General features: G+C 41.1%; 1 protein-coding gene across 2 annotated transcripts in view; it reads left to right on the top strand.

Annotated features, from left to right (window-relative positions):
* The first annotated feature begins 969 nt into the window (after window positions 1-969).
* The window catches only part of CNTN3 (contactin 3), a 113,901-nt gene continuing 89,533 nt past the window's right edge, over window positions 970-25,337 (top strand). The window contains exon 1 of one of the 2 annotated variants that reach the window (XM_074603053.1): window positions 970-1,117. The gene's annotated coding sequence lies outside the window, so the exon portion shown is untranslated. Of the gene's footprint in view, window positions 1,118-2,658; window positions 2,678-25,337 lie in introns of those variants that run through there. The other variant, XM_074603055.1, reaches the window with a different exon arrangement.

Below are 25,337 nucleotides of genomic sequence, written 5' to 3'. Positions count from 1 at the left end.
GGGCTCCCACTCTAAGTCTGGGCCAAGAGATGCTGTGTTGAGTTTCCACTGGTCCCCAGAGGAGATGCTGTTATTTCCCAGACAGCGCATTTCAATAATTCACCACAAAAACAGGCAGAAAGGGAAGCAGAGGTGGCAGCAACTTAAATCTTACTCGTTGAGGAAGCAAACTGTTTTCTTCTCAAAGAAGAAAACTGCCCGGAGAGCAATGCGTCACCAGCCCTGCCCGGGAGCCCTCTGGGCAGCTGAGGACAGCCACCAAGTCCTTCCCTTCTCTTGCACCAGCGGCTTCGCTGTGGCTACAAAGCCAGATCCACCCTTGGTGTAATTCCAGGGACTTCCACGGAGGCAGAGCAGACTAATGCGCACTTTATTATAATGTACACTTTGCCGTGCTTTGGGATCCTGCAAGATAATAGAGGTTTCAGGAAACTTATTACTATTTGTTATCTAACCTGCTAAAAAAAAAAAAAAAAGGACTTATAGGAATTCTGCTCAGCCTTAATTACAGCAGCACAGCTATAATACTGCGATCAGCTCGAGCCAGATTCAATAAAACCTCCATCCGGCTCCTGCACAGAGACCTACGTGAACCTGACTCTTTTCCTGGGCTTCCAGCCCAGAAAGTAGACGGCAGCTTTTATTTAAGCTCTCAGGCGTCAACTCTCTCCGTCCACACGGAGCCGGCCCAGCCTCAGCGGGACGGGGCAGCCCCGGCTCGGCCCCTCCCGCTGCGGCACCGCCTTTTACCCGCTTCTCCCCCCCGACCCGCCCCAGGGGCTTCACACCGCCCAGGGGAAAATCTAGCGGAGCTTCCCCGGCCTCTCTGGGGAGCCACCGCCATCCTTGGCTGGGTTGGGCTCGGCCGGGCCCGGCCCGGCCCGGCCCAGCCCAGCCCAGCCGGGCCCGGCGCGGCCCCCGGGCGCTGAGGGAGCGGGTGGGCGGAGAGGAGGCCGGGCCCTGCCCGCCCCGCCCCGCCGCCTGAAGCGCGGCGCTTCGCCGCTCCAGAAGAGGCGCAGGGCGCCGCGGGAGCGGCGGGATTACAGCGGGTGGCTCGGCGGGGACGGGTTGTGGCCAGGCTCGGTTTGCCGGCGAGGAGGATCGGCAGTGGCTTGAGGTAGGGCAACTTCGGGGAACAAAGTTGGGGCTGGGTCCCCTGCCCGGGGGTCGCGGCTGAGGGGAGCGGTGTGGCGGAGGGCTTCCCGCCGCGCCGAGCCCCCCGCGCCCGGCTTCCCCTCAGCCCTCCCGCCCCGGGGCGGCCGCTTGGTGGGAGCCCTAGTTGTCGGCGGAGCCGGGGGGAGCGGGGCTGGTCCTCGGCTGCTGCCGGGGGAAGCGTCTCCGGCTGGGACGGCAGCCGGCATCGGCTGAGGGGCGCGATCGGCCGCGGAGAGGGGTCCCTGCCTGGGCTGGGGTCGGTGCGGTCGGTGCCCCGCTGCCTACAGCACGGTGCGGAAAACAAGGCTCGTCCAGGTAAGGCGCGCTTGGTGCCTGCTCCCGCAAGCGCACCGCTGCGCTCCGCCTGATTGATGTCCGCTAATTGCATTAGCGAGGTACCTCTCCCGCCCGGCTGCGCGGCGCGGAGCCGCTGCCCGGCTTCCAGCCCCTCTCCTGCCCGCTGCCCGGCCGCGCTCCCGGAGCCGGGGGAGTGCCCGGCAGCTGCGCTGGCGCTTGAAAACTGTTGGAAATCTCCAGGTTTGCACGTTTGTTCTCTCCTACACGAAAATTGTTTTAAGCGAATCTGGAGTTACTCAAGTTCTGAAGCTGTGCTTCTCTGGCTTTGCGTGTAATTAAGTGCTAATAATTGTCTCAAATTCAAGAACGTGAGTGTATGAGCTTTTTCTCCCCTCTCTCTGATGTCGGTGGGAATGCTGGCGTGTTGGTTTAAAGAAAAACAAAAACCAACCCACTCCGGTGAAGGCTCTTTGAAAAGCTTTTTCTTTTTTCCTCTGGAATAATGGCTTTGCTCTTTCTGTGCGTCATTTGTTGACCGTTCGATTTCCACTGAATTCTGACAAAACCAGAACTTTCCCATTAGACATGGCGGGGGGCGGGGGGGAAGATTGAGCTGGATGGGAAGTTTCCGTGGTATCTTTCCTGGTGTAGCTGGCGGTGACATGGCTCGGCGCAGCCGATGGCTCTGCTCTCCCTCTGTGCCGGCAGCTCTCTGCCATAGACTCGCCGCAGGTTTGACGTGCTCTGGTGTTCATTCTTTAACTATCAATTTGCCTTCTCTTTCGGAACTTCTTGGTTTTTATTTCTGATTCATTGGGTCTGAGCTGCTGATGTCCCCAGTATCACTATGTGACCTTGCTGGCAATTAAGTATGATGCCTGGCTGTGATTAACCTAAATCCAAGCACCATTTTGTTCTATGTGTCGGAGAGAGATCAGTCCATTTCTGATGTGAAATGATCCAGCAATAGCCTTGGGTGCTAACTGGTTAGTCATGATTACCTTACTGATGACATTGACACACACAAAATCACTAGCATACTGATTTTTAGTTGTCCTTAAAGTGCTTGTTTTACACAAAGGGAAAGAATGTCAATATTTTTATTATGAGTGCAAAAACATAGAAATAAAAATCAAGACCTTATGAAGGACAAGCAAACTCTCCAAACTATTGACTGCGGTATTTTGCAAGAGAAACTTGAACAACAGCTGAAGCTGCATGCCAGGTTTGTTCAGTGATATAATTTTTTAATGTCTATGGAAGTTATGAGCAAACTATTGAAATTAATAATGGAAATGCTAAACTAACTTTCAGGCATTGAGAGTGTATTGCTTCTCCTTGTGGAATTATTCCAGAAAGTTATTTATTATGCAAGAGTTTCCATAATAATCTGGCAGATGAATTTGTGAAAACATTTGAGGAAAATGGTTTAGGGAACATGTATAATTGTTACTAAAAATGCTGCTGACTTGATGTTGGGGCTGCAATTTTAAAGGCATGTTGATGCCCTGCGGTTCTTCCCTGTGATGGGAGCTCTCTATCCTGCTACGCAGGCACTTATCAGGGCACTTACAGGCTTTCTAGTATTTTTACTTCTCTATTAATCTTGGCATATCCTTGCACTAGGAATGAAGTACAGGCTTTGTGCTGGAATGTTCGTGTTTCCTGTGTATATAAAGCAGTAGGAGGTGCCGCTCGGGTCCGCGTTTTCAGAGCAGGGGGTCTGCACGTTGGTGCTGGCAATTGGTACAGAATTTTTCCAAAGTTGGTTTTGCAGACAGTCACCTGATGAATGGAACATGGGTAGGTGTTGCCTAATTAAGCTGCAATCTTTTGTGTTAAGGGATGTAATAATACTAGACTTTTTTGAGAAAGCCTGTGGGATGCGGAGCGGTGGCAAGCTCTGGCCCTGCACGTAATTCCTGTAGCTCTGGCAGTCATTCAGTTCCGATGCTGGTGACCTTAGCATCTTACACAGAAATCCATGTGTGTATCTAGTTGGCTGCATGCTTTGCAAATCCCTGGGCTTGCAGATTTACAGATACGTGGGTTATGGACCTGCCAAAACAACTTGTTCGTAAAATTCCTAAAGAGCAGGTCACTGTAGCTACCTAATGATGCTGTGTTTTCATGTTGCTGTCCTTTAATGTTTGTATTGGAGTTTCCCCTGACAAATAAACGTTTCCAACCACTCGTGCAGGGCGGATGGTGTTGAGTTGTGTTTTTTTGAGCTGTCTTTCGTTTTCTGCCACATCTTTATATTCTTTGGTATTGTAATGGGAAATTTCTGTAAATAGGTTCAATCTTTTCACTTTTCTTCCTGGAAGAGACTGAGTCTTACAAGTGACTTAAGCCAGTGGTTTTATATGAATGTAAGTGCTTATCAGGGTCTACTTTGGTACTAGAAGACGCTGCTTAACTGCAGGCTGCAAACAAGATTTTTCACTCACTTGGAACAATGAAAGGCAAAGGTTGCGTGATGCTGCTGCCTGTGAGGAGCCAACAAGCCTACAGAGAGAGGGAAGTTGTTATTGATGATGAGGAGTGACTGTGGCTGGTGGTGAGTATCCCACCTGAGCACAAAACCGACTTCGGATTACTTGAGAAATAAGTACAAGATGGGGCTTTATTTACTAGAAAATGTAAGGAAAATGAGAAGTCTGTTCATCTGTAAAGTTGCTTTTTGTGTGTGCTAGTTTTCATCCTTCTTGGTGCTGACTTTGGTAGCCAGATCTATCTTGTTCTGATACTATATATAACCTTCTAGTTCATATTTGGAAACTAGTGATCACTAGATGATAGTCACCTGAGATGCATGCATGCATTGAAGTTGAACAGTACTAAAATTACAAGTGATGGGAAATGACTTACTCAGGGGACAGCTGTGATGAATGCATTGCTTAAGCTCATGTTGTACGTGGATGATGTCAAGATGGATTAAATGGCAAGATACTTTGAAATCAACTTTTGTTTAAAGAAGTTTAGAGATTTATTTTGGTTTTTCAAGACTGTGCTACAGAAACGGTCTCTGGAAATGGAGGAGGAGAAGACTTGATTTGATGCTCATGCTCTGAAATGATTTCTCTGTTGCTGCTATCCTTACAAAACATATCTGCGGTGACAGTAAGTCCTTCTCCAGGGTTTTTTGGGGGGTGTTGGGTTTTTTTTTGGTTGATGTTCCCACCCACACCCCCCTCCCCATCCTTTTCAGCTCTACAACTTAAATTTCCCTCAGAGGCAGCCTCTTCCAGCCAAAACAGGGAAAGATCAGTCAGTGATTATCCCAATTAAAAGCAATTAAAATGCAGAAACATGAAGTTGATAGAGCTGCAGTCTTCTCTTATGCTAACATCTCCACCTTTGATTTAGTGAAGCTATTTAAGAGTCATAGCCCTAATGTCTCAATCTAGATCTGAATATCCATGTTTTATAGCATGTGGTGTAGGAGAGCATTAGAGGAAAAAATTAAAGAATCATCAGTGATACCTTGTAATGTGCCATAACATAGGGAACAATTAGGTAAAGGCTGCAGGTTCGCATAAACTGAGAAGTACTTCCCTGTTTACAGGTGCTCAAAAGGCCACATTGTTCTCCCCTCCATTGAAACAGATGAAAACCAGATCAAAGTTGATGGCCTTTTAAACTGAAGTGTATCCAGCAGTGTACTGTTTGGATAACAAAAATGGGAGTGGGGAAAAAAAAACAAACCCAAACCCCTTGACTGCAGTCAATTTAAATTACTATACATAGATGTTTGGGGTTTTTTTTTAGTGTGCTGTTTAATACAAAGAAAAGAGGAGCTAATATAGAATGAAGGGAAGTAACAGTTCAGAAAAATCTTATGGATTCTTGGTGTTTGGGTTTTTTTTAGTGTGCTGTTTAATGCAAAGAAAAGAGGAGCTAATATAGAATGAAGGGAAGTAGCAGGAGTTCAGAAAAATCTTATGGATTCTTAGTCTTGTTCTTGATTGAATGAAGAAAGAAGGTGGTGGCAGGTGGTGAAATAATGCAGATAGTTGGTCTTATTTTGTGTCAAGCTGAAATACTTGTGTTGACTTTTGGTCTGAGAAAAGATCAATTAAAATACAGCTCATGATGTATATAGCATTGGCTTTATTTGAAAGAGCAGTTAGTTTTATACTCTTTTAAAGTTTAACTTTTCAAATATATTGAAGTATAGTGTTATTCCTTAAAAATCAATGATACTTTCATTTTGCATAGCTGATTTGGAATTTTTTTCCGAACTATAACTTTTAAGTATATTTCTCTTGGAAAAATATATGTGCTGATCAATGTAAAGAATAATTAACTGGCAAAGTTGCTACATTTCCAGCTGAGCGGAAGAGCTGTCAGAGCTACTGAAGCTATGATCAACCCTGAAAAATCATGTCTGCAGCCTACTTGCGCTCTCCTGGAGAAACTTGCATAGTGAGAACGGATGGTATTTGAAACCAGGACATGTATTTTAGTATTTTGTTAATCCTGATTGCACACAGGAGAAACTTTGCCTGTGTTTGCAGTGTTTGACTGTGAATCATGAAGCATTTAAAACACATACTGCAAAGCTACCTATATGGTATGCCCACAGAAAATGAGATGCAGCAACATGGGCTGTAAAAGACTTGAGCAGAGATGATGAGACTTGCCTGGGAGGTTCTTATTGATCGGTCAGTTATTGGGTGCTGAAAAATACAGGAATAAATTTTTTTCCATGGGAGAGTTGTATTGTGAACTCACACCCTAGTGCACCCAACTCAGGCAAGTATTTTTTTGAACTTGTTTGCTCTGAGGTACTCACAGCGATAGGTTAGAGTTGTTGGGTTTTTTTTTCTTTAAATATTGTAAATAAGCAAGTTTTTGTCAGAGAGACTAATTCCAGACAGTCAGGCTGACATTTATGGTTATGAAGAACATACTTTTGAAATTTAACAGTTGGCTGTTGTGTCTTTTTTTTTTTTTTTTCCTGAGCTGTTATCTACTTTATTTCTTGTGTCTGGAAGTCTTGCTGTTGAACCTAAATACTGAAGGGAAAAAAAAACCAAAAACAAAAGACAGCACACCCAAAATCAAAAAACCAACCAACCAAAAAAAAAAGGCTCGTTCTTTCTGGTGTTCTGCTGTGATGGGCAGAGGGCAGGCTTGAGGGTCTCTGTAATACAGTGTATATTATTCAAATTTCTGACCTGCAGTTTGAAGGGAAAAACACATACTCTGATGACAAGGACTTAATAAGTGTGAGCATGAAGGAGCTTAGAAAATCTTAGAGCAAGTGAAATCTGCCTTACAAGACAGTGCCCCCAACCTCCCTGTCACCCTGGGGGCCCATGTGCTGCTGGTACATTGCAATTCCAACAGCTGAGGATGAGCAAGGCTCTTATGCTGCACCTCTACCCAGGTGTGTGTCTGGTGGTGGCAGGTGTCTCTCTGCTATTCTGATTGCAGCTCATTTGCAGCAAAAGTCTAGAATGATTAAACTGGTCCAGCTGTTACAAATTAGTTCCTCCATACTATGTTTAAATGAAGAAAATGAAATAAAGCAATCTTTTTTTACCATACTAAGCCACCTGTGTAGCCTCGTGCTGAGGAGGCTGTGGAGTGGAGACCTGTTCTGCTCAAGTGAGGTCTGGTGGACACAGCGCGAGAAGCAGCAGAGACATTGGGTATGGGCAGGTTTCGTATCATATTACTATAGATCTATTCCTATGTGCTGTTTCTTTGGTTTTGAGATGTACAGCTGAGGAAAGACACACTTGTACATTCAATTACAATGGGAAAGTGAGAAATCTTGAATTTTACTGTAGTTTTAAAATTTTGAGCTTCACTGAAAATTTATGGTTAAATACAGATTACTTTGCTACCTGCATTTTAATCCAAGCAGTAATGGGCCACCCTGGTGTTAATTGTTTTAAAAAATGTTCTCCCTATTCCTGTTTTTTGTGTATTGACTTATTTTTTTGTTTGTTTTTTGTTTGTTTTTTTTTTAAATCATACTGTAGCGCTGCTGAAATAACAGTGCCATGTTTGTAATTTGGGGAGTGTGTTTCAGCTCAATAGGCCTTGACAATTCTGAAGAGTGTTATCGCTCAACATATTTAGGTCTTTTATGAAATTTAAAATGTAATAAATTACAGCAGTTTGTAGCTGTAAACCTCTCTTTAGAGTAAATTGGTGGGGAATATCAACTGGTTTTCCACAATCTGACTTAATGTAAAGCATGGCCAGCATCCCTTTTGCTTGTACTGAGGTCAGGGCAATCATTTTCAGCGTACTGCGCTACTTGACTACATAAGGAGCAATCCTGTCTAATCCAGTCCAGAGCGGGTCAGCAAATGATAAATTTTGTTTAGCTTGCAAGCATACTGATTTTCACAGTTCATTTACAGAAGAATCGTGTATCTCTGCATTTGAAGATGCTCCATTTGTTGAAGTCAGTGTCTCTTAGCATTCCCAGTGAAATGTGTGAGATGAAAAATATTGTTTTAATGGCATATTATTGTGGAGATGTTTGTACATGGAGAAACTGGTAAACCAGACTCATATGGTTGATGCAGAAGCCATAATTTACTTTTCCTGATTATAGTCAAATGTTTTGATTTCATCCTGGTTTCTGAAGGCTTATTGCAGTCACGTGGATGTGTGTCTGTCCTGCTGGTCAAGACAGTCTGTTTCTAAAACTAGGAACAGGGTATTTTTTTTGCTATTACCCAACCACTTACTGGTGCCCTCACTGAGAGGGAAGGACAAGCATCAGGGTGACCCTGACATAGGTAGTAACTCTTGGTGGTCCTGATCTTGTAGGTGCAGGACAGTAAGACTCTCCTGGGTGGTGGGACTGTGTTGGTAGAACATAGATTTGCAGGATTACATGCAGTTTTTACATCAAAACTTCATGACTAAAATGTCAGCATTTACTGTGATGATTTTTTTTCCCCTCTATTTAAATGGTAACTTTTTTGGTGCTTGCTGCTCCAAGTGTAGTGGAGGTCGTTGTGTGTGCAAAGTTGAGGTTATGAGTGGGAGGAAAGCTCTCTTCAGCATCCTGGGTTATTTAACATCTCAGCCAAGCGTGTTGATGTAGGTTGTAAATGACAATAAAAAGAAAAGGCTGTATATGCAAGTATGTTTTCCTAGGGTAATTTATAAAGCAGAGGATAGGTTGATAACACTTCTGCTAGGTCACTGCTTGACCACCAGTACTTCTTTCCCACTGAAGTGCGTTATGCTCTGGGAACATGCTCCTGGACAATTAAATAATAGTAAAATATTTGTTGCATTCTTTAAAAATAAATGCTCTAAAGAAACCTAGCATAGTGATTGAGAGCTATTAGCATATGTACCATCACATATGTGCATGCACTTTGAGTCCTTCCCTTCCATTATTAAGATCAGTAGAATTCGCTTTATGTTCTTACCCATAGTATTTCAAGTCTGAGCATCCAAATGCTGTGGAAAATAGTGGTGAACGTTAACTCAGTCCTTCAGAAGTGTTATGGAAAAACTCATTTATCTTTCAGGTTATTCTGTTGAGTTTTATGTCTGTGGTTAAATATTTTGTTGAAGGAAATGGTATTGTTCATTGCAATGACAGCCCAGAGGGTGTCTTTTAATAATTCAAAATAATTGCTGCAATCGATATACAATTTAAAAACAGCAGGATTTATAAATGTAATGGTATGAGTAGTGTAGGATAGTGATTATATATGTAATTATTGCATATTATTGAAATACTGCAGGTTTGAAGGTGGGATTTTCCTGGCATATCCATAGTTATGTAAGAGCACTGTGTTAAGTAAGGATCTTCCCTAACTCCTGTTGGCAGCAGTTGTCTCCTTGACCATGTGTTTCTTTCTGGAAGCTTACGGTTAGCTGGTGAGGAGGATTTCTCTGGGCAGTGATGTAGTTTGAGCCCTGGAGTGGATGTGCAGCAGTGATGCCAGGAGGAAAGCTCACTTCTGCAGGTGGGGCAGGATCTTGGGGCTGTAACAGGAGCACCTCTCTCTTGCTGTAAAGCAATTAAATAACACTGTAAAGTTTCTTATTGTTGCTTACCTAGCAGAAAACAGGGCTTTCTTAAAACAGTCTCATTAAAGAGGACAGTACTATGCTAACAGTTAGCATTTCTTGAGGTGATGGAAAAGGACTTTGTTCCAACAATGCTTTGGCTGTTAAGTCCTTCCATCCACTCTTTTCCATGCCATCTTCTCTAAAATTTGGTCCCTTTGAATACTCAAGCAGGTGATAGTTGCAGAGAAACCAGAAGTGTATTAAAAGGAACAGCTGGTGTTCTTCATTTCTTCTCCTGCTGCCAACCATGGCTGGTGAGAAGGGCGAATCAAGGGCATGGTCACAGAAGGGAGGCTGTTCCCATGAAGGCTGCCCTTCATCGCAACCTTTCGACTGCTCTGAACATCCAAAATGATGTAAAAAGAACCTGTTGCCAGTCCAGCATGGTGGTGGGATGCCCCATTTCAAGCAGTGTGCTCAAATCTGCTTGTGAGGAACTGAGAGTGGAGGGAAGGAGCAGAGCTGAGTTCAGGCTGGAATCAGCCTTTTAATCTTTATGGCGTGGGTTGGACTTTTTTGTTGTTGTGGCTCTTAAATTTTTTTTTTCTTACAACGAAGTATATGCCTGAATAATTTGTAGGCCACTGTTCCCATTTTGAATTACAAGGGCATATTATTATAAATACTTGCCCTTGAAACATATGTGAACTTATTAAGCACTAATAATTTCTCTGTCACGTTGATCTGCACTGAATTTAGGTTTCACTTCATTGGTCCTTACAGTGGAATTGTTAATGATATCAGTTGTTTCCTTTTAACCTTGAGATTTAAGAATATATTCCCTTAGAGTTATTAAAAGGCAATTGAAAACATTTGCATTGAAAACATTTGTGCTACATCACAGGGGGATATATTTAAACATTGATTGATTGAAGTTACAACAAGAGAGTAGCCTTGCTGCTTTTGAAAGTCACCTGTTAAGTAAGCCCTGGTTTTGAGCATTGGTACTGGCTTCTGGATCGTTCATGTCTGCATCTGGCTTTTTAGGAAAACTCCTAATGTTTTTGTACATGAATTGGCGTTTGTTGTACACTAGGGCTGGCTCCAACTTTTTCCTTTCCATCTGTCCTGGTTTTTCCTTGTGTTGACTAAATACATGGAGTGTGTTTTTTGACTGTACAGATAAGTGTATGAAAATGAGTATGTGCTTTGGGCAGTCTAGGTGGAAAGGATTGGTTTTGTAACTTCTCTCCTCTCTTTTGTATGAGGGTGCATTTAAGTATGTAAATCAAATCATCTGTTAGCATAATGGCTTGTAAAGAGTAATGGATGTAATTTATTCAGGGTTTCTAAGTGCTTTCCTGTAACTGTCTTTCCGATGAAGCTGAAGCCACGAGATGCAGGGAATTGAAGCTTTCTCCAAGACCACAGATCAAGCCAGTAGGTGAATATTAATATCAGACTATCTTTTCCTTTCTTTCCTGTGCCTGGATCTTATGAACTGGACACTGTATGTAGTGGTTTAAATCAATGGCACACATTGCTGAACAATACCTCCAGAAGGTTCAGTGGAAGCCTCACTCAAGGCTGTTAGTAGTAAGTTGATCAACTTACAGCAGAGGAAGGGGAATCAGCAGCTGAGTTAAAAGGCAGACTCCTAACTTGATTTATTTTATGTTTGTTCTCCCATTTGTGAGCAGAAATACTTGACTTAGTAACTGATGTGTGGATTAACTGATAGATAAAAGGTTACATTTTATAGAAGCTCTGCTAAAAATCTTGCAGAATATGATCTGTGTGCTTGATTGTGGTGTTCTTTGCGTTTTCTTCTGTGGTCAACATCTTTTTAGTTTATGGAATTGGAAAACTCTAGAAGGTAAAGGTAATGACTCAGATATTTTGGGATCTTGAGGGAGACAATTTCTAAAGTATCCCAGTCCAGCACTTCAGGTAGCTATATGTATTGAATGGAGAAGATGAGTGCCTACTGCCCTAAGTTTGGGGTATGATTGGGATAATATTTGCTACTCCCTAAAAATGAGATCCTGAATACTAAGTTGAGTGTAACTACTGGAGTGGGAGTGAGCACCAGTGAATGGAAATGGGGGAGAAATCTGTGTCGCTGTGTTTATGGATGAAATGAATGCTTAAAAAGATGATGCAAATGAGCAAATATGAAGAACTAAATACTTGGAATCGCTTTAAACACTGAGCACTGAAATATGCAGAAATGTTGGCGATGTGCAGATTGGCTGTATAGGGTTGGTAAATGTTTATCCTGTGGTCTGTGTAATCCTACTTATGGCAGATTACTTCAAACACATTAAGATCTCCTACAATGATGACTGAATTTTTAACCCTTTTAAAAGAACTTGCATGTAGCTCACAAACGTTGCAAAGAGCTGTTTGAGTTGTTACTTCATCTCTGCAGATGAGGAGACCTGGAGGGGTGAAGGAAGGTGCTGGTCATCAGTGGTGTAGTCAGGGGTGTTGTAAATTCCTGAGGGTTCACTGCAACTTGTTGCCCACCCTGCTTCCCAGGGGAAAATGGTGTGTTAGTTAGATACAGACTCATAATCATGAGACTGTAGGTGGAACAGGGACTGCTGCAGCACTTCAGTTTAGTGCCAACTCTTTTCTACCCTTTTTCCCAAGAGCCTCTTATCTTCTGGCGAGACACCTCTAGTCAGCCAGCAGGACACCCAGGCTTCCCCATGGATGGAGGAGGAGCTGAGGAGGGTGGCCAGGAGAAGCTCTCCTCTGATGATGAGGTACGACACGATACTGAGCCTCTCTGCTGAACCATCTGCTGGGATTTTTCTTTCTTTCCTTTTTTTTTTTTTTTTTTAATGAAGCCTGAGAACATTAAAATGGAGAAGCGTTTGATTCTTCACTTAAAGTGAATTGATTTCTTTGTTTTATCTGTTCTTTAACCTGATTTAAAACAGACAAACTAAAACAACTTTAACAGGGGAGAGGTTTTATGTTTATCAGCCATATGGTATACTGGCTTTTTAATGTATCAGTTTTTAGCTCTCACATTTTATCGTTAGGATTTTTCTTACCTCTTTTTCCATTAAATTCTGAAGGAAGCTGCCAAGGTCAGGAGGTTGCAGATGACAGTGCCATATTAAAAAGGGGAGGGGTAAGAGTTTACAGTAGAAATGAGAATTCTATCTAAAAATTTGCAAAACTCGTTAGTTGAGGCTGAGTGGTGGTGGAAAATAAGCATTGCCACATGTGTGTTGGAGTTTTTTCCCACTTCCAAGCGATGCACAAGAAATAAGTTTTTAAGTCTCCTGTATGTGCAGTCAGTGGTTTATAGGATAAAAAACAAAGCTAAAGCTTGCAGAAGAGGAGGAGGGTAAACAAAACTCATTTAGCAACCAGGAAAGAAGGAAATGTGGTTAAGAATAGAGGTAATTTAAATGAGTTGTTTAATCCCTTCTAGGTTTGAAAGATTTCTGGGATAATGAGTAAAAAGTTAGAGGTGCCTAAGTGACTTAGCTGTCTCCAAGCTATAATCCTTAAGTTCAGGGAGACATACAGAGGATCAAGTCACCTATCCCCCTAATAATGCCTTAATTTAGCCTGCATCAGCTCTTTGCCTTTGTTCATTGCAGGTCTGACAAATGGCTGTGCTGGCATCACCTAAGGAGTGAATAAGTAGGTGATGGTGTAGGCTAAATTAGCATTGCTCCTGAAAAAGCATCTGTGTAGCTCAACCCTCAAATTTTAAAGTGATCAATTCTGTTTGAGGGGAAAACCAGAACTCTAGTTCCTCAGGTTTGTAGTCCTTCATGTGAGGTCTCCAGCTGCGCAGTCCCTAGCGTCTGTTGGAGCATTTAAGCATATGCTTTTAGCAACACACAGTCCTTCAGATAAAGATTTATTGATTCTACAGAGATGTTCAAGGTATTCATTAGGTTTGTGGGCACATCATTAGTGGCATACGAAAAGCCTCTATTTGTATACTGAACTCCTTCCACCAGCAAAAAATACACGTTTTTGTTGTTGTGGACTAAAGATCTTATTGTTAGGGTTGGGTCCGATGACAGTTTAGGTGGGCCTGTACTTGGACCAGTGCTGGATCCTACAGAAGTTGTGGAGCCCGGTGCCATGGCACACAGCCCTGATGAGTTCTGTTGCTGTCATCACCCAGCTGCAATGGAAGTGCACTTAAATGTCTTTTTCTTCTTGACAAGTTAAAGGGTAGCAGCTGCTCATGTGTGAAGCTTCTCCCATTGTTGGACATTTATTTGTTTGTCTATTTTCTATTCTTGACTGAGCAAGAGTTAGCTTTTGTCCCAGAAGTAGCTAAATTAATGTAAACCGGACTTATTTTCCTCTTCTCCCTCCCTGCTTCTGAGGGTCTGCCTTCTCATGTAGCATTGTTCCTCTTGTTGCTTGTCTCGCTTCTTTCCTGTTCTAAAAATTCTGTGGACATTATAGGGGAAAAAGGCAATGAAGCCTTACAGAGAACTGGCAAACGATTTGTGGAATCAAATACAATTACTGAAGTAGTTGCATATATACGGTAGTTTTCCTTTTGTATGTTTAGCTTAATCTGTTTATAGATCTTGCAGTTTATCAATTTCTCACCATAATTGTTGTAACTATTGGACTTTGAATCTCATGTTGACTATCTTTGCTATTGTATTGCCAAAGAAAATAAGAATCTGTATGGCTCTGGTAAAGAGCTATATTTCTAATGCTTTAAAAGCTGTAGTTTAGTCAGTCTACTTGCGCATCCTTTTTCCTTGATCAGCTGAAGATGCAAACAGAAGTGCTGTTATGTCTAACCATGCTATTCTTCTGTGACTGTTACATGCAAGAACAAGTAGGGTTTTCTCTCCTCTTCTCCTTTGGAGAATAATAAAAGATTGTGGGTTTTGCTTGGCATTTTGTTTTGTATTAGGTTCTTCCTGGACACAAAACTGTGGCTCGCACACTGAAATCCAGATACTAGAAAGTTCCAATACTTCATCAGGTGCACCTGCAGACCAAAAAGCCCTTCTGCACATCTGTCCTTTTACAAAACAGCTGAAAAAAGTGAATCTGCATCAAGAAACACACCATCTTCTTCAAAAGCACAGCCCCAAGGAGACCCTGGTTGGACAAGCGAGTGGTCCCAGCCTCTCTGAGAACTGGCTCCTGTGCATTTGCCATAGTGAGTGCCATGCCCTGACCCGGTGTTTGACACTGCTGTTGTGCTTCCTCTGGAAGTGGCAATGGCGGCCTTTGGTGAGTCTCCATAAGGCACTGGGATCCAGAAAAGGATCATGGACTCTTCTCAGCTTTTCCTATGTTTTCTTCAGCAACTTTGAAGAGGAGGGTAGTGTCTCTTTCATGTTCATTATTTATTCAAGTCCCAGCTTTGATGCAGCTTAATCAAGACTTGTTGTAAGATACTAAAGTTTTGATCTTGTCCCTGTCCCAAGAATATTCCTGACTAGATCCATTGTAGGTTGATTGGTTTCTTTTCAGATGAAACATCCTAACAACTTATTCTAAGTCTGTTTTCTGACTAGAATAACTGCAGTACTTTTACTCATTTCTACAAGTATTTCCAGATGATTGCAAAGCAGCTTCTTCGTAGTCAGGCTCCACTTAGAAACTCTGAAACAATCTCTTGCTCGTACTGCCAAAGCTCAGAAGCTGGGCTTAGTGTGCAGATGTCCCATGTCATGCAAGTGAAACATCTAGGAAAACAAGTATGGCACTTGTCTCCTCTACTAAACTGTACCCAGCTCTTAGTGGGTGGGTGGTTTTTTTGAGGGAGGTTGGGTTTTTTTAGCTTCTTGCATTGGTAAGAGGGCAGAATGACAGTACTCGAGAGGCATCTGTCCCAAGTGTAACTTAACTTGAAAACTGTTTTGATCTCACTTGCTGAATGTACTCCAGAATTATGAAAGTTGCATAAGCTCCTTATCTGAAGTTAAGCAGCTTAAGGAAGTTGCAAAGCTCCCCCGCCTCGTGCTTCCTGCTGTTGAGCTATTTTAACATACAATCTTCTCTTCCCCCAGCATCTCAACATCCTAATGTTACAGATTTCGATAAGTTGCAGAGTTAACTGCTCATGCCTGTATGTTATCCTGAAAGAACAAAAAGCTCCCAGACCTTTCACATAGTTGTGATTAAAAAAAATAAAATAAATCAGTAAAACATGTGAAACTGTTAGAAAACAGCAGTAAGGTTTGATGAGATTAAACCTGAAGTTTTCTCCAGTCTGCTTTCGTTCTGAGATAGTCTCAATTCCTTAATGCAGAGTAGGCATGAGTTCTGGTCTGAGTCATTTGATCCCTTTAACTCCTCATCAGGTATCTGCTGCCTTTCTGGGAACCTTGTATCCTGTCATGGTAGAAGTTTCCAGCTGCTTCCTGAAGCTTTCTATGCTATACTGTGAAAAGAATTGCATGTATATATCGCTAATAACATAGACATATTTTCCCTTTTGTGTCCAAGGATGCTCCCTTTCCAACAGGTAACAGTCTACAGTGACATTTATAAGAGAACTAGGCTTGGAATTTGTAGTTGATGCATACAACGTTGTCTGAAGGGGAAAATCACGTGTTTTCTCTGCAGGTATTTTGGCAAAATAAGCAGAAGAAAATAATCTCTGTTATCCTTATGACCCTTTACAATACTGTAACGAAGGGAATCTTGTCCCATACTTTGTTTCCCTGCAGCACAGAGGGAACAATCAGCATTTCTGCTGTATTTTCAGAAAAATTTAAAGTGCATCAGTCTGGGGAATAAGCACTGCAGACAGTAAGTGTCTGCAATTCTAATTTAAATTTCCTTGAATTCTAGGATTCGTAAGGATCCACGTTTCTCCTTTCTGAAAGACTCAGCTACTTGTCCAATAAGCTTAATTAAGGTGGTAATGAACATATCATTCTCGGATTAATTTATCCCTATACTTCCTGGGAAGTAGTATTACAGAGTGATTTGAACTAGCTAAATGGCACACGTGAAGAGAAGTTGTCTGAAGTACAAACAGGTATTGCAGCAGAGAGCTGATTTTTTTTTATTTGCACAAAAGGAATGCTAATATTGCAGTGATGTAACACATACTTACACTGCATGTAAAATTTAACCCGTAATGTACTAATGTATATATGATAAGTTATTCTGAACTGACGGATAGGAAAAAGTGCTCGTGTGTATTTTTCTTGCCTTTTTATCCCTAACCAGGTCAGGTTTTGCTTTGGCTGCAGAAATAACTGTGAATTTCTCCCCAGTTATCTTAGACTCGCCTTTTGCCATCACTCACTATTGAAGTCTTGGAGTTACCATGCGAAGTCACAGCCAGTATTTGGGTGGATGTTTGGCACAAATGGCCAACCCTGATTACCTGGAGAAGGGTGCGAAAAGCCTGATGTGGTCTGAGCCTCTGCGCAGGCGGTTCTTCCCCCTGTCTCCAGCAGGTACAAACTGTGTCCTGCAGCACTGGCTCCAGCCCCTGTTTATTTTACAAATGCCGGCAACTATAATTCTGGGCACGCTTGTTATTTGTGTTATTTATCTGGTTCCTTTGCAAATCCTCCTGAGTCCTTGGTGATGTATTATTCTCATACATTCCACAAGTTTTCTCTGCATTATGTGGAGGATTTCTAAAAAAAAAAAAAAAAAAAAAAAAAAAAAAAAAAAAAACAAAACAAAAAAACCCACAAAAACCACAACCCTTCTTTGTTTCACTGGGAATTTTGCATACCTTAGACTTTTCTAACTAAAAGATGCTGGTATTTCTAGAAAGAAAATCCCAGCAAGGCTTTATCATCAATTGACACACTTCTGTTATGGTATTCTTCCTTTCCACTAAGTCAAATATATGTAGATCCAATTAATGTTACAGGAATGTGAAAGAAGTCTTGAAAGCCCCCTCTAACATTAGGCTTTGAAAAAAAAAAAAAAAAAAAAAAAATCCTGCTTCCTGGAGTCTTTGTGTCGTCAGGTGAATTTAATGGTCTTGTTAGTCAAAAAAGGCACCAAAACTCTTTGTAGCATTAAAATTACTTTTTATAACTTAAACACATGCATTGTAGGCACAGCTTCAAGTACTCCTGTATGAGATATTTTGTAGATGAGTTTATTCTATGTGGTTTTGCTTTAATACCACTTAAAGCCAGGCATACGGTGTTGTTTAAGGCTCTGTTTCAGCATAAGCTCTGATTTTCACCTTCCCTCTCCTGTACAATGAACGATGCAGAGCTGTCAAATATTTTAGTAATTGCAGCATCTTTCATGCTGTATGTCATAGATCTGACTAATCAAATTTCGTATTCAACTTAGACCAACTTCTCCCTGTGAGGAAGAGTAAGAACCCATCTAATACATGTGTTGAGACACACATGTGCCCATTCTTCATAGATGATCTTTCCTCTTGATGAGGGTAACTCCAGAAAAATGTGCTATAGCACAGGAAAATACAAACCCAATGACAGATTGAAGTTGTGTAGCATGTCTCTACTGTTCATAAAGGGTTTCTGTTGTCTTCTGGCCTCTTCCTTTCTTTCCTGGCTCCAAACACAGGTATGTTGTTAAACTATATAAACAGTTTCCACTCAGTGTTTTAAAGAAAAGGTGGTAGTGAATCTTGCTAAAGGCAGGAAAGCAGCTCAGCTGCTTGTAGCCCACTGCCAAAGGGCTGAGGTTTCTGGTTCAGTGTGTTTATTGGTTCTTAAAGAATTATGAATTTACTTAGTTTGAGGTCACTTCTGGAAAAGTGCTTTGTCTTGGTCTGCAGTACATGATTAATAGTGAGAACAACGCCAAGTGCATTAAGACATGAAGTGAACCTTGGAGGTCCAAAGAAAAACAGCATCTTCTGGGGTCTGGAGCTTGTTGCTACTTTCCTGTTAGACATGGCGGAAAAGAATTTTTCTTCTCTAAAGAAAAGGTAAAGTTTTATGTGGGCAGTAGAGCTTTTCTGTTAGCTCCAAGTGTAGGTTGTCTGAATCTGTATTTCAAACCTGCTTTGGCGCTATGAATGACTTCAGAACAAGATTATTATTAGGATGAAATAAAACTCCTGGACCTCAGAAATTGAATGTGGGCTTCTGCATCCCCCTCCCTGCCATAAGCTCCATGAGCTCTCTCTGTAGGGCTCTTCTGCAGGATTGTTTCTGGTCAGGGCATTTTGTATCAAGGTACTCTTAATACTTTACAGACCAATTAACCTCCCTCCCCATCTTCTTTTCCTTCCATGGTTTTCAAACCTCTGGCAGACAGAGATTTCCTAATTGGAATTTAGTTCCTAAGTCAAGAAATTGACTTTTCAGTACTTTAGATGTTCCTAGGTTCATCACCACTGGATGTTATCTCAGTGTAGCTCTCTGTTCCTTCCAGTTTTGTTGGTTTTATTTGGTTATGTTTTGTGTTTTTTTTTCTTTTTTAAAGCAAAGCTATCGAAATTACTCAGCAAAGCCAATGTGTTTATCACATCTAACCTTCTACTGATATTTAAAGAGATCTTGATAAGTAATTTAAACACTGCTTTTTGTCAAGACCGTTTTTTTTTTTTCTTAGCCTGAAAGTAAGGCCTCATTATGTGAGAAGGATAAAAGGTGTTTCACAGTTGTTTGGTTAACAAGTCTAGTACTTACTTAACTGCTTTTTGTGGCCATGGATCAACAGCGGTTGTATACATTAATCTTGGGATAGACCCTGATATTCCTCTTTTAGTATCAATGGAAGTATCAGTTGAAATTGAACCTCTAGTATTCTGCTTTTTTCAAACTATGGTCTTATGTTGAGATTTAGTTTCCTGCCTGGAGACATGAGTAACAAGGATATCCAAATAATAATTATAATCTCTAAATTACGCAAAACAGAGATTACCTGCTGTCATTTCAATGTTCATTGTGTTTTCTCCTTCTTCCCCTTTACGTTCCATCGTAGGGGTCTGGGTACTGTCCTTTTCGGCGGTGAGTTAATGAAGCAAGTGTGTATCTAAACGAATGCTGGAATTAATTTTGCAGTAATGAAGTGGAGCAAGGGTGTGTGGGGGACAAAACAGAGAAAATGAGGACTGGGAAGAGGTGGGGGAGTGTTATGTTAAAATAAAAATAATAATTAAAAAAAAAGCATTCTGTGGTCTTAATAGTAACTATAAAATGGTTCGATTCTGTTAAACGGTGCACTGTCATGTGCAAGCTAATCAGCCAAACTAATCAACTGAATGTCTGTAATGGCTTTATGATATTCTCTAATGGGTATTATTCTGCTTGCTAGTTCAGTTTAAGTGGTTTGGGTTTTTTTTTTTCTGTTGTAATCTAACTTTGGGATTAATATCTCTGCTCTTAGTTTGAAATTCGGCTGAAATGCAGTATTCCAGTTTTCAGGCAATATCTCATAGTTCCTTCTTAAAAAAAAACCACTTTGCATAAAAATATTTGAGCATTTTATTTCTATTCATAAGAGAGGAAAGTCTCTTGGGCTGAATAACTTTTAAAGTGAAGCTTCATAGACATCAATGCAGATTAAGGTGCCTTAGTCTCAAGTAAGAAATAGAAGGGAAAAAAAGTACTGAAATGGGTTCAGCTATAACCATTCAGCTGTGGCTTTGAGCTTTTCTTTCCTTTCACATCAGTGCTCTATGCTGCAGGGGATTATTTTCTTGCATGTGACTTCGAGTAAGATAATCACAGACAGGATAGATTAAGGGTACCTGTGCCCTATCTCCTGAAGCTCAGTTCCTTGCTAAAATTGGTGAATTCTTCTATCTCGCTCCTCCATTCCCAGGCTACAGATATTTCAAAAGAATAAGAAAAAGCTGGAAGGACTGTATATAAAATGTAGATTTCAGGCTTTTTTTTCCTTGCATTGTTTACCTAAATACTCAAAGGATTTATGCCATTTTGCTCTCTTGGTATCTTACTTGTTGGGAATTAATTTTTCTTTTCCAATTAAACAGAGACAATACATCTCCTTAGCCATTGCGTGTCAGCTGTAAACAAGTGCTGTGGCTGGAGCACGTGGGGAAATGGGGCTGGTCCTTCAGCTCGCAGGGTGAGGTCTCAGCGTGGGACTGCAGTGTCACCTTCCCCCAGTGCTGTTTTGTCTGTTATCTTCAGCCATGTAAGGTTTGATGTGAGTTATTCCCTATGAGTAGTTGCCTTGACATAGAGCACTGTGCATGGCCCAGCGTTATGCTGAGCTTCTCCATTGCTGGAGGAAGTTTGAAGGATGCGTTGAGCTTTGGAGGAGAAGACTCTCCAGACTCCAAAAAACAAGTTGTTTTTTTGTCAGAATGAGGTTGATGGTTGGACTAGATGATCTGAAAGCTCGCTTCCAACCTAGGCAATTTTATGATTCTACGAGGAGCCTGTTGCTGTTGGCTTCCCCACCCAAACTGCTCTATGTTTTAGCACTGAGTTAAGTTTTCAATAAAAATCTCTCTAGCTTGTGCATATTGCTTTAAAGCCTGTTGTACTCAGAGATGTGTGCTGACCTTAAAAACAAGGATTTGCTGCTAGTTCAGTGATATATATGACATCTCACCCTTGCCTACTGTGGCAAAAACTGTAGACATCTAATAGCTAAAGAAGAAACAACAAAGGATCCCCTGTGTTCACCCACAGGCTTCTTCCTCTGCTGGTCTGGCCGTGAGGCAGAAAACATGCCCGAGGGGTTCTGTCTCAGGTCAGCTTGCCCATAGGTCATCCCTTCCCCTGGGCTTGCATCTACTTGGGGGGAGGAAAAAGAAACCTGTGTGAGGCTTATGGAAAGAAACTTTTCATTGCTGCTCATGTGAAGCAATGTGTCTCACCAACAAGTCTGCATCAATTTTATGTCAGTTTTGGTCCAGGGAGGTTATCTCGTTGGTATTGGTCAAGAAGAAACAAATGCATAGTGTAATACTGAAATACTAAATTCACACCTATGTATAAGTGTAGAAATGTGCCTGAGGACCTGTGTAGGCTGCAATCATCTGCCTTAGAGTCATGTAATACAATTGTTTGGGTTTTTGATGTATTATCCTTTGTAATGACTCCCTGCTAAGTTATGTAAAAAAGCTGAATTAGTGGTTAAAAAACAAACAAACAAACTCAGAAAACCTGGCCATCAGACCTCTGAAGCGTGCGGCAGGAAAGGCTGCCCTTTCTTGCTCTGAATAAATTGGCGAGGAAAGCCTGCATTAAAATGTATTATTAAAGCCTTTATAATATGAAATCTTGGAGACCTTTTCCCTTTAAAAGCAAAGGTGAGCCCAAGTGATTGTGGGAAGCCACAAGCCTGTGGTGGCCTGGAGACAGGAGAGGTGGAGCCCAGGTACTTGGATGCTCCCCTCCTTGAATCTCTCAAGAATTTTTTTTTTTTTCCCCCCTTGTCCATTGGAAGCAAAGAAGTAACTGTATTGCTCTTTCTGGAAAATGCCTGATTAATGCAATACACAGGGCGTGTTTTAAGTTTTGGTTAAGTGTTTTAGGTAACTAAAGAAAACATGGTCATGCATTGAGGGTTTGTTGCCTGTACTATAGAATCATAGAATCTATATTATAGAATCATAGAATTGTTTATGTGTATACCAAAAATGACATTAAAATTGAATAATTTTTCCTGTAAGTACTTGAGCATTAATAGGAGACTTCTGGAGGGAGGAAGGAGAGGGTGAGAGGGAAGGGATTTTTCTACAGTTGTCCATTTAATATACATTGTTAGATTGTTACATATATCTATCTTTTAGATATGTGTATATATAGCTAGCTGTAAATATGTTTGTGTGTATGTATATGTACATAGCTAGAAACATGTTTTCCTGTTTAACCTATAAAACCTATAATCGAGATTTCCAAGCCCGAAGTGACTGTTTAATTTGTCAGCTCTAAAGTTATTAGACACAGAATGCTTTATGGTATTTTCCAACGTAAACGATTTTATGATTTTTTTCTAATATGTTGCAGTTCAAATTCTTAGTGTAATGGGATTGAAAAGTTGAGTTTCTGTACAGTCTGCTGTAGTGAGAGAGACTAGAAAGACTAGAATGTACATTTTAATACTAAGGGCAGTGATAGTTGTTATAAGAGGCTTTGTAAATCAGAGTAACTTCTTTATCAGTGAAAGGTTGAAAATCTGTTCCACGTAGTTAAATAGAGGGGCCTGTTGGTGTAAATTTGGGTGCTGTCTGGTGTTGAGAGTGTTTCTATGTTGAGTTTTGTGTGCTTTTGAGTTGCAACACCCTAATAGACTGATGTATTGTCAATGATTTTTAAGTGGATTGGCTACATTACTGTTTTGTCTGGTGGCATTTAATGGGCTGTCTATGGTTAGGGTTTTTGTTCTGATTAATTTTTTGAATCTTTCTGTGTTGGGGGAAGACTTTAGGAAATGCTTGGGGGTTTGCGTTGGGTCTTTTGCTTCCGCAAGTTTTTGAAGGCAGTCTGTTGTTACTCTGTGGCATTTCTTTGCTCCCTGGATGCCTCAGTTCAAGTAAGTTGAACTGCCTGAATTCCAGTTTCTGGGATTTGAAGCCTATTCAGAGGTAGAATGAGTGTCGCTTGTCCTATACCCTGATTTTATGTAGATACTGCCCTTCTACATGGGAGAAACGTGAAGTATAATGACAAGTTCTGCTTATAAAATGATATTTGAATGAGATGGTATTACTGTGGGCAGCAGGATTATTGGAAATTTACCAGTCTTTAAAATTTTGATGAGGAGGGATCTAATTACAAATTGCTGTAGGAAACCCTGGGAGCCAGGTCAGAAAACCCTGATCAGTATTCACAGGGTCCCTGGGTGATGCTCTGCAGAAGGTGGATGTTAATGCCAGCTGGGACAAGGCAAGATGGACAGATCAACTTTGTTCTGGCCAGGGAATATCAAAGTGAAATTATGTATGCAATGGAAAGGGATGAGTTATATTTGGGCAACCATGCAGGATGAAAGCAGCTTTGGAAATTATGATTTGAAATTATGATTTGTAGGAGATGGAACTAAAGGTGTTTTGAAAGAAATACTCTATTTGTGTCTCACCAGAGACCACTCTCCATACGTTAATACAAAGGCTCCTTATGTGGGAAGGGGGAATGGCTAATAAAAGTAACCCTATGTGCCAAAGGTCAGTCTTACTTTCAGAGATTAAATACTGGCTCATCAGCAACATCTCTTGCCACCCCAAGACTCACCATGCTAATGGTCAGCAAGTAACCCTTGTCAGCCCTGGAGAGATGGTAGTGCAAATGCAGACACTGTAGGCATCTGAGCTATGGAAACAGAAATCAGGTAGTCGGGTCCTCCCCTTTCCCCCCGCTGCAGCTACACAAGATGTAGTTCATCCAACTCTATATTTGATTTTTCCAGTAGCTTTGATTTATTTTTCATAATTCTAGAGCCTTAGATTATTTTGAAGTGATTTGTGACATCTTGTCATCAGGGTTCAAAGAATTTCTGACCCCTGGAAGTACCTGTCTTGGAACGCCTGCTTGAAGGTGATGACCTATATGTGTTATCAAAAGGGTGTCTGAAACTGATAAGTTACAGGGGAGAAGCCTCAGGCATACAAATTATAGGAATAAGGACCTGAAAATAACAGAGGAAATACTTTATTTGTGACAGGTCACTCTTCTGGAAAAAAAATATTAAGGCTTTTTGAAGTTAGTTATTGGTTTGAAATATTGTTATTCCAAGAAAGGAAGAATTAATGGACAGAGCACGGGTTGTGTCATCAAGGGTGCATTGCAATTTTAACATTACAGTACGTTAATCATAGGGTTTTGAAATGCAAGAGGCTGTTGCACTGACGTTCTGTAGCATGGGTTGGGAAGGCATTTAATAATCTACTGAAGTATAGAGGAATGATCTGTATAATGGTAATAAATGGAGGTATTTAAAGTAGCAGCAGAAGTTAGCTTTTGGCAATTGCTGCTGAGTATGAATTATATATTTTAAATTATAGTAACACTTGTAGGGAATTTCAAACTTTTCTTTGTGCTAAATAGACAAGATTCCTGATTACTGTAGGTAAATAATTTTTGCCAAGAAGTTGCAGCCTGAAAGTCTTCGTGTGCTATAAAAGTGCCCTTTCCTGATTTCAGCACCGAAGATAAGATTTTACTTGGAAACTGGAAGAGCACTTGATGGTAACCAGGGCACACACAGTCTATGCAGATGGACACTGCAGCAAACCTAAAGTCTGCCCCTCGGCTCGAGAGCCATCCCTCGGCAGCAAGGACAGAATCCGCTCTTGCATCCTTATCGGAACCATCCTCTTTTCACTTGAAATCAAATGCCTTGGCTGATGCCTGTGTGGTTAATATTGTCATAGCAGGTGTTTTGTCTAATAGGTGTCTTAATTCTGTTTATTCTGTGAGTAGAAGTCTTGTTTGTTTTTGATACAAGCAGCTTCTGTAACTAAAACTTTTCAAAATATTATGGAAAGAAAACAAACTATTTTTGTTTTGTTTCTCATAAACTGGTTAATCACAAGCCATGACTGGCTGGACAAAAAAAGCAAACAGTACGGAGAAGTTTTAAGGTCTCAGGAGTGAACTCTTGTCCAGATCTGTTTTGTCTCATGAACTTTGGTATTTACCAATGTGTGGATGTTTCCTAAGTAATGTAGAAAAGAGAAATATAATTATCTTTTTAATAACTATATTTTGAATTTGGAAAACTAACCTACTCTAGTAGTGTAACACCTTCACTATACTAACACCAAAAATAGGCATAATTTAGTTTTTAGTGACAGTAGCTAAACGTATCATCAAACTTGATTCACTGCGTCCAGATTAAGTCTTCCATGTATGCTGGGTCTGGAGTTACTATTGCTTAAAAGATTTACTAATTTTAAATTGTCTCACATAAGTGATTAAATTGGAAGAATTGGAAGAGATCCTGGTAAACTTAGGGCAAATGCAAAGCTGGCTCTTTTGTGA

Source organism: Larus michahellis, chromosome 10 (genome assembly GCF_964199755.1).
Source record: "Larus michahellis chromosome 10, bLarMic1.1, whole genome shotgun sequence".
NCBI lineage: Eukaryota > Metazoa > Chordata > Aves > Charadriiformes > Laridae > Larus > Larus michahellis.
Note: the sequence above shows the minus strand (reverse complement) of the source record. Positions and strands in the feature narration are given on the sequence as shown.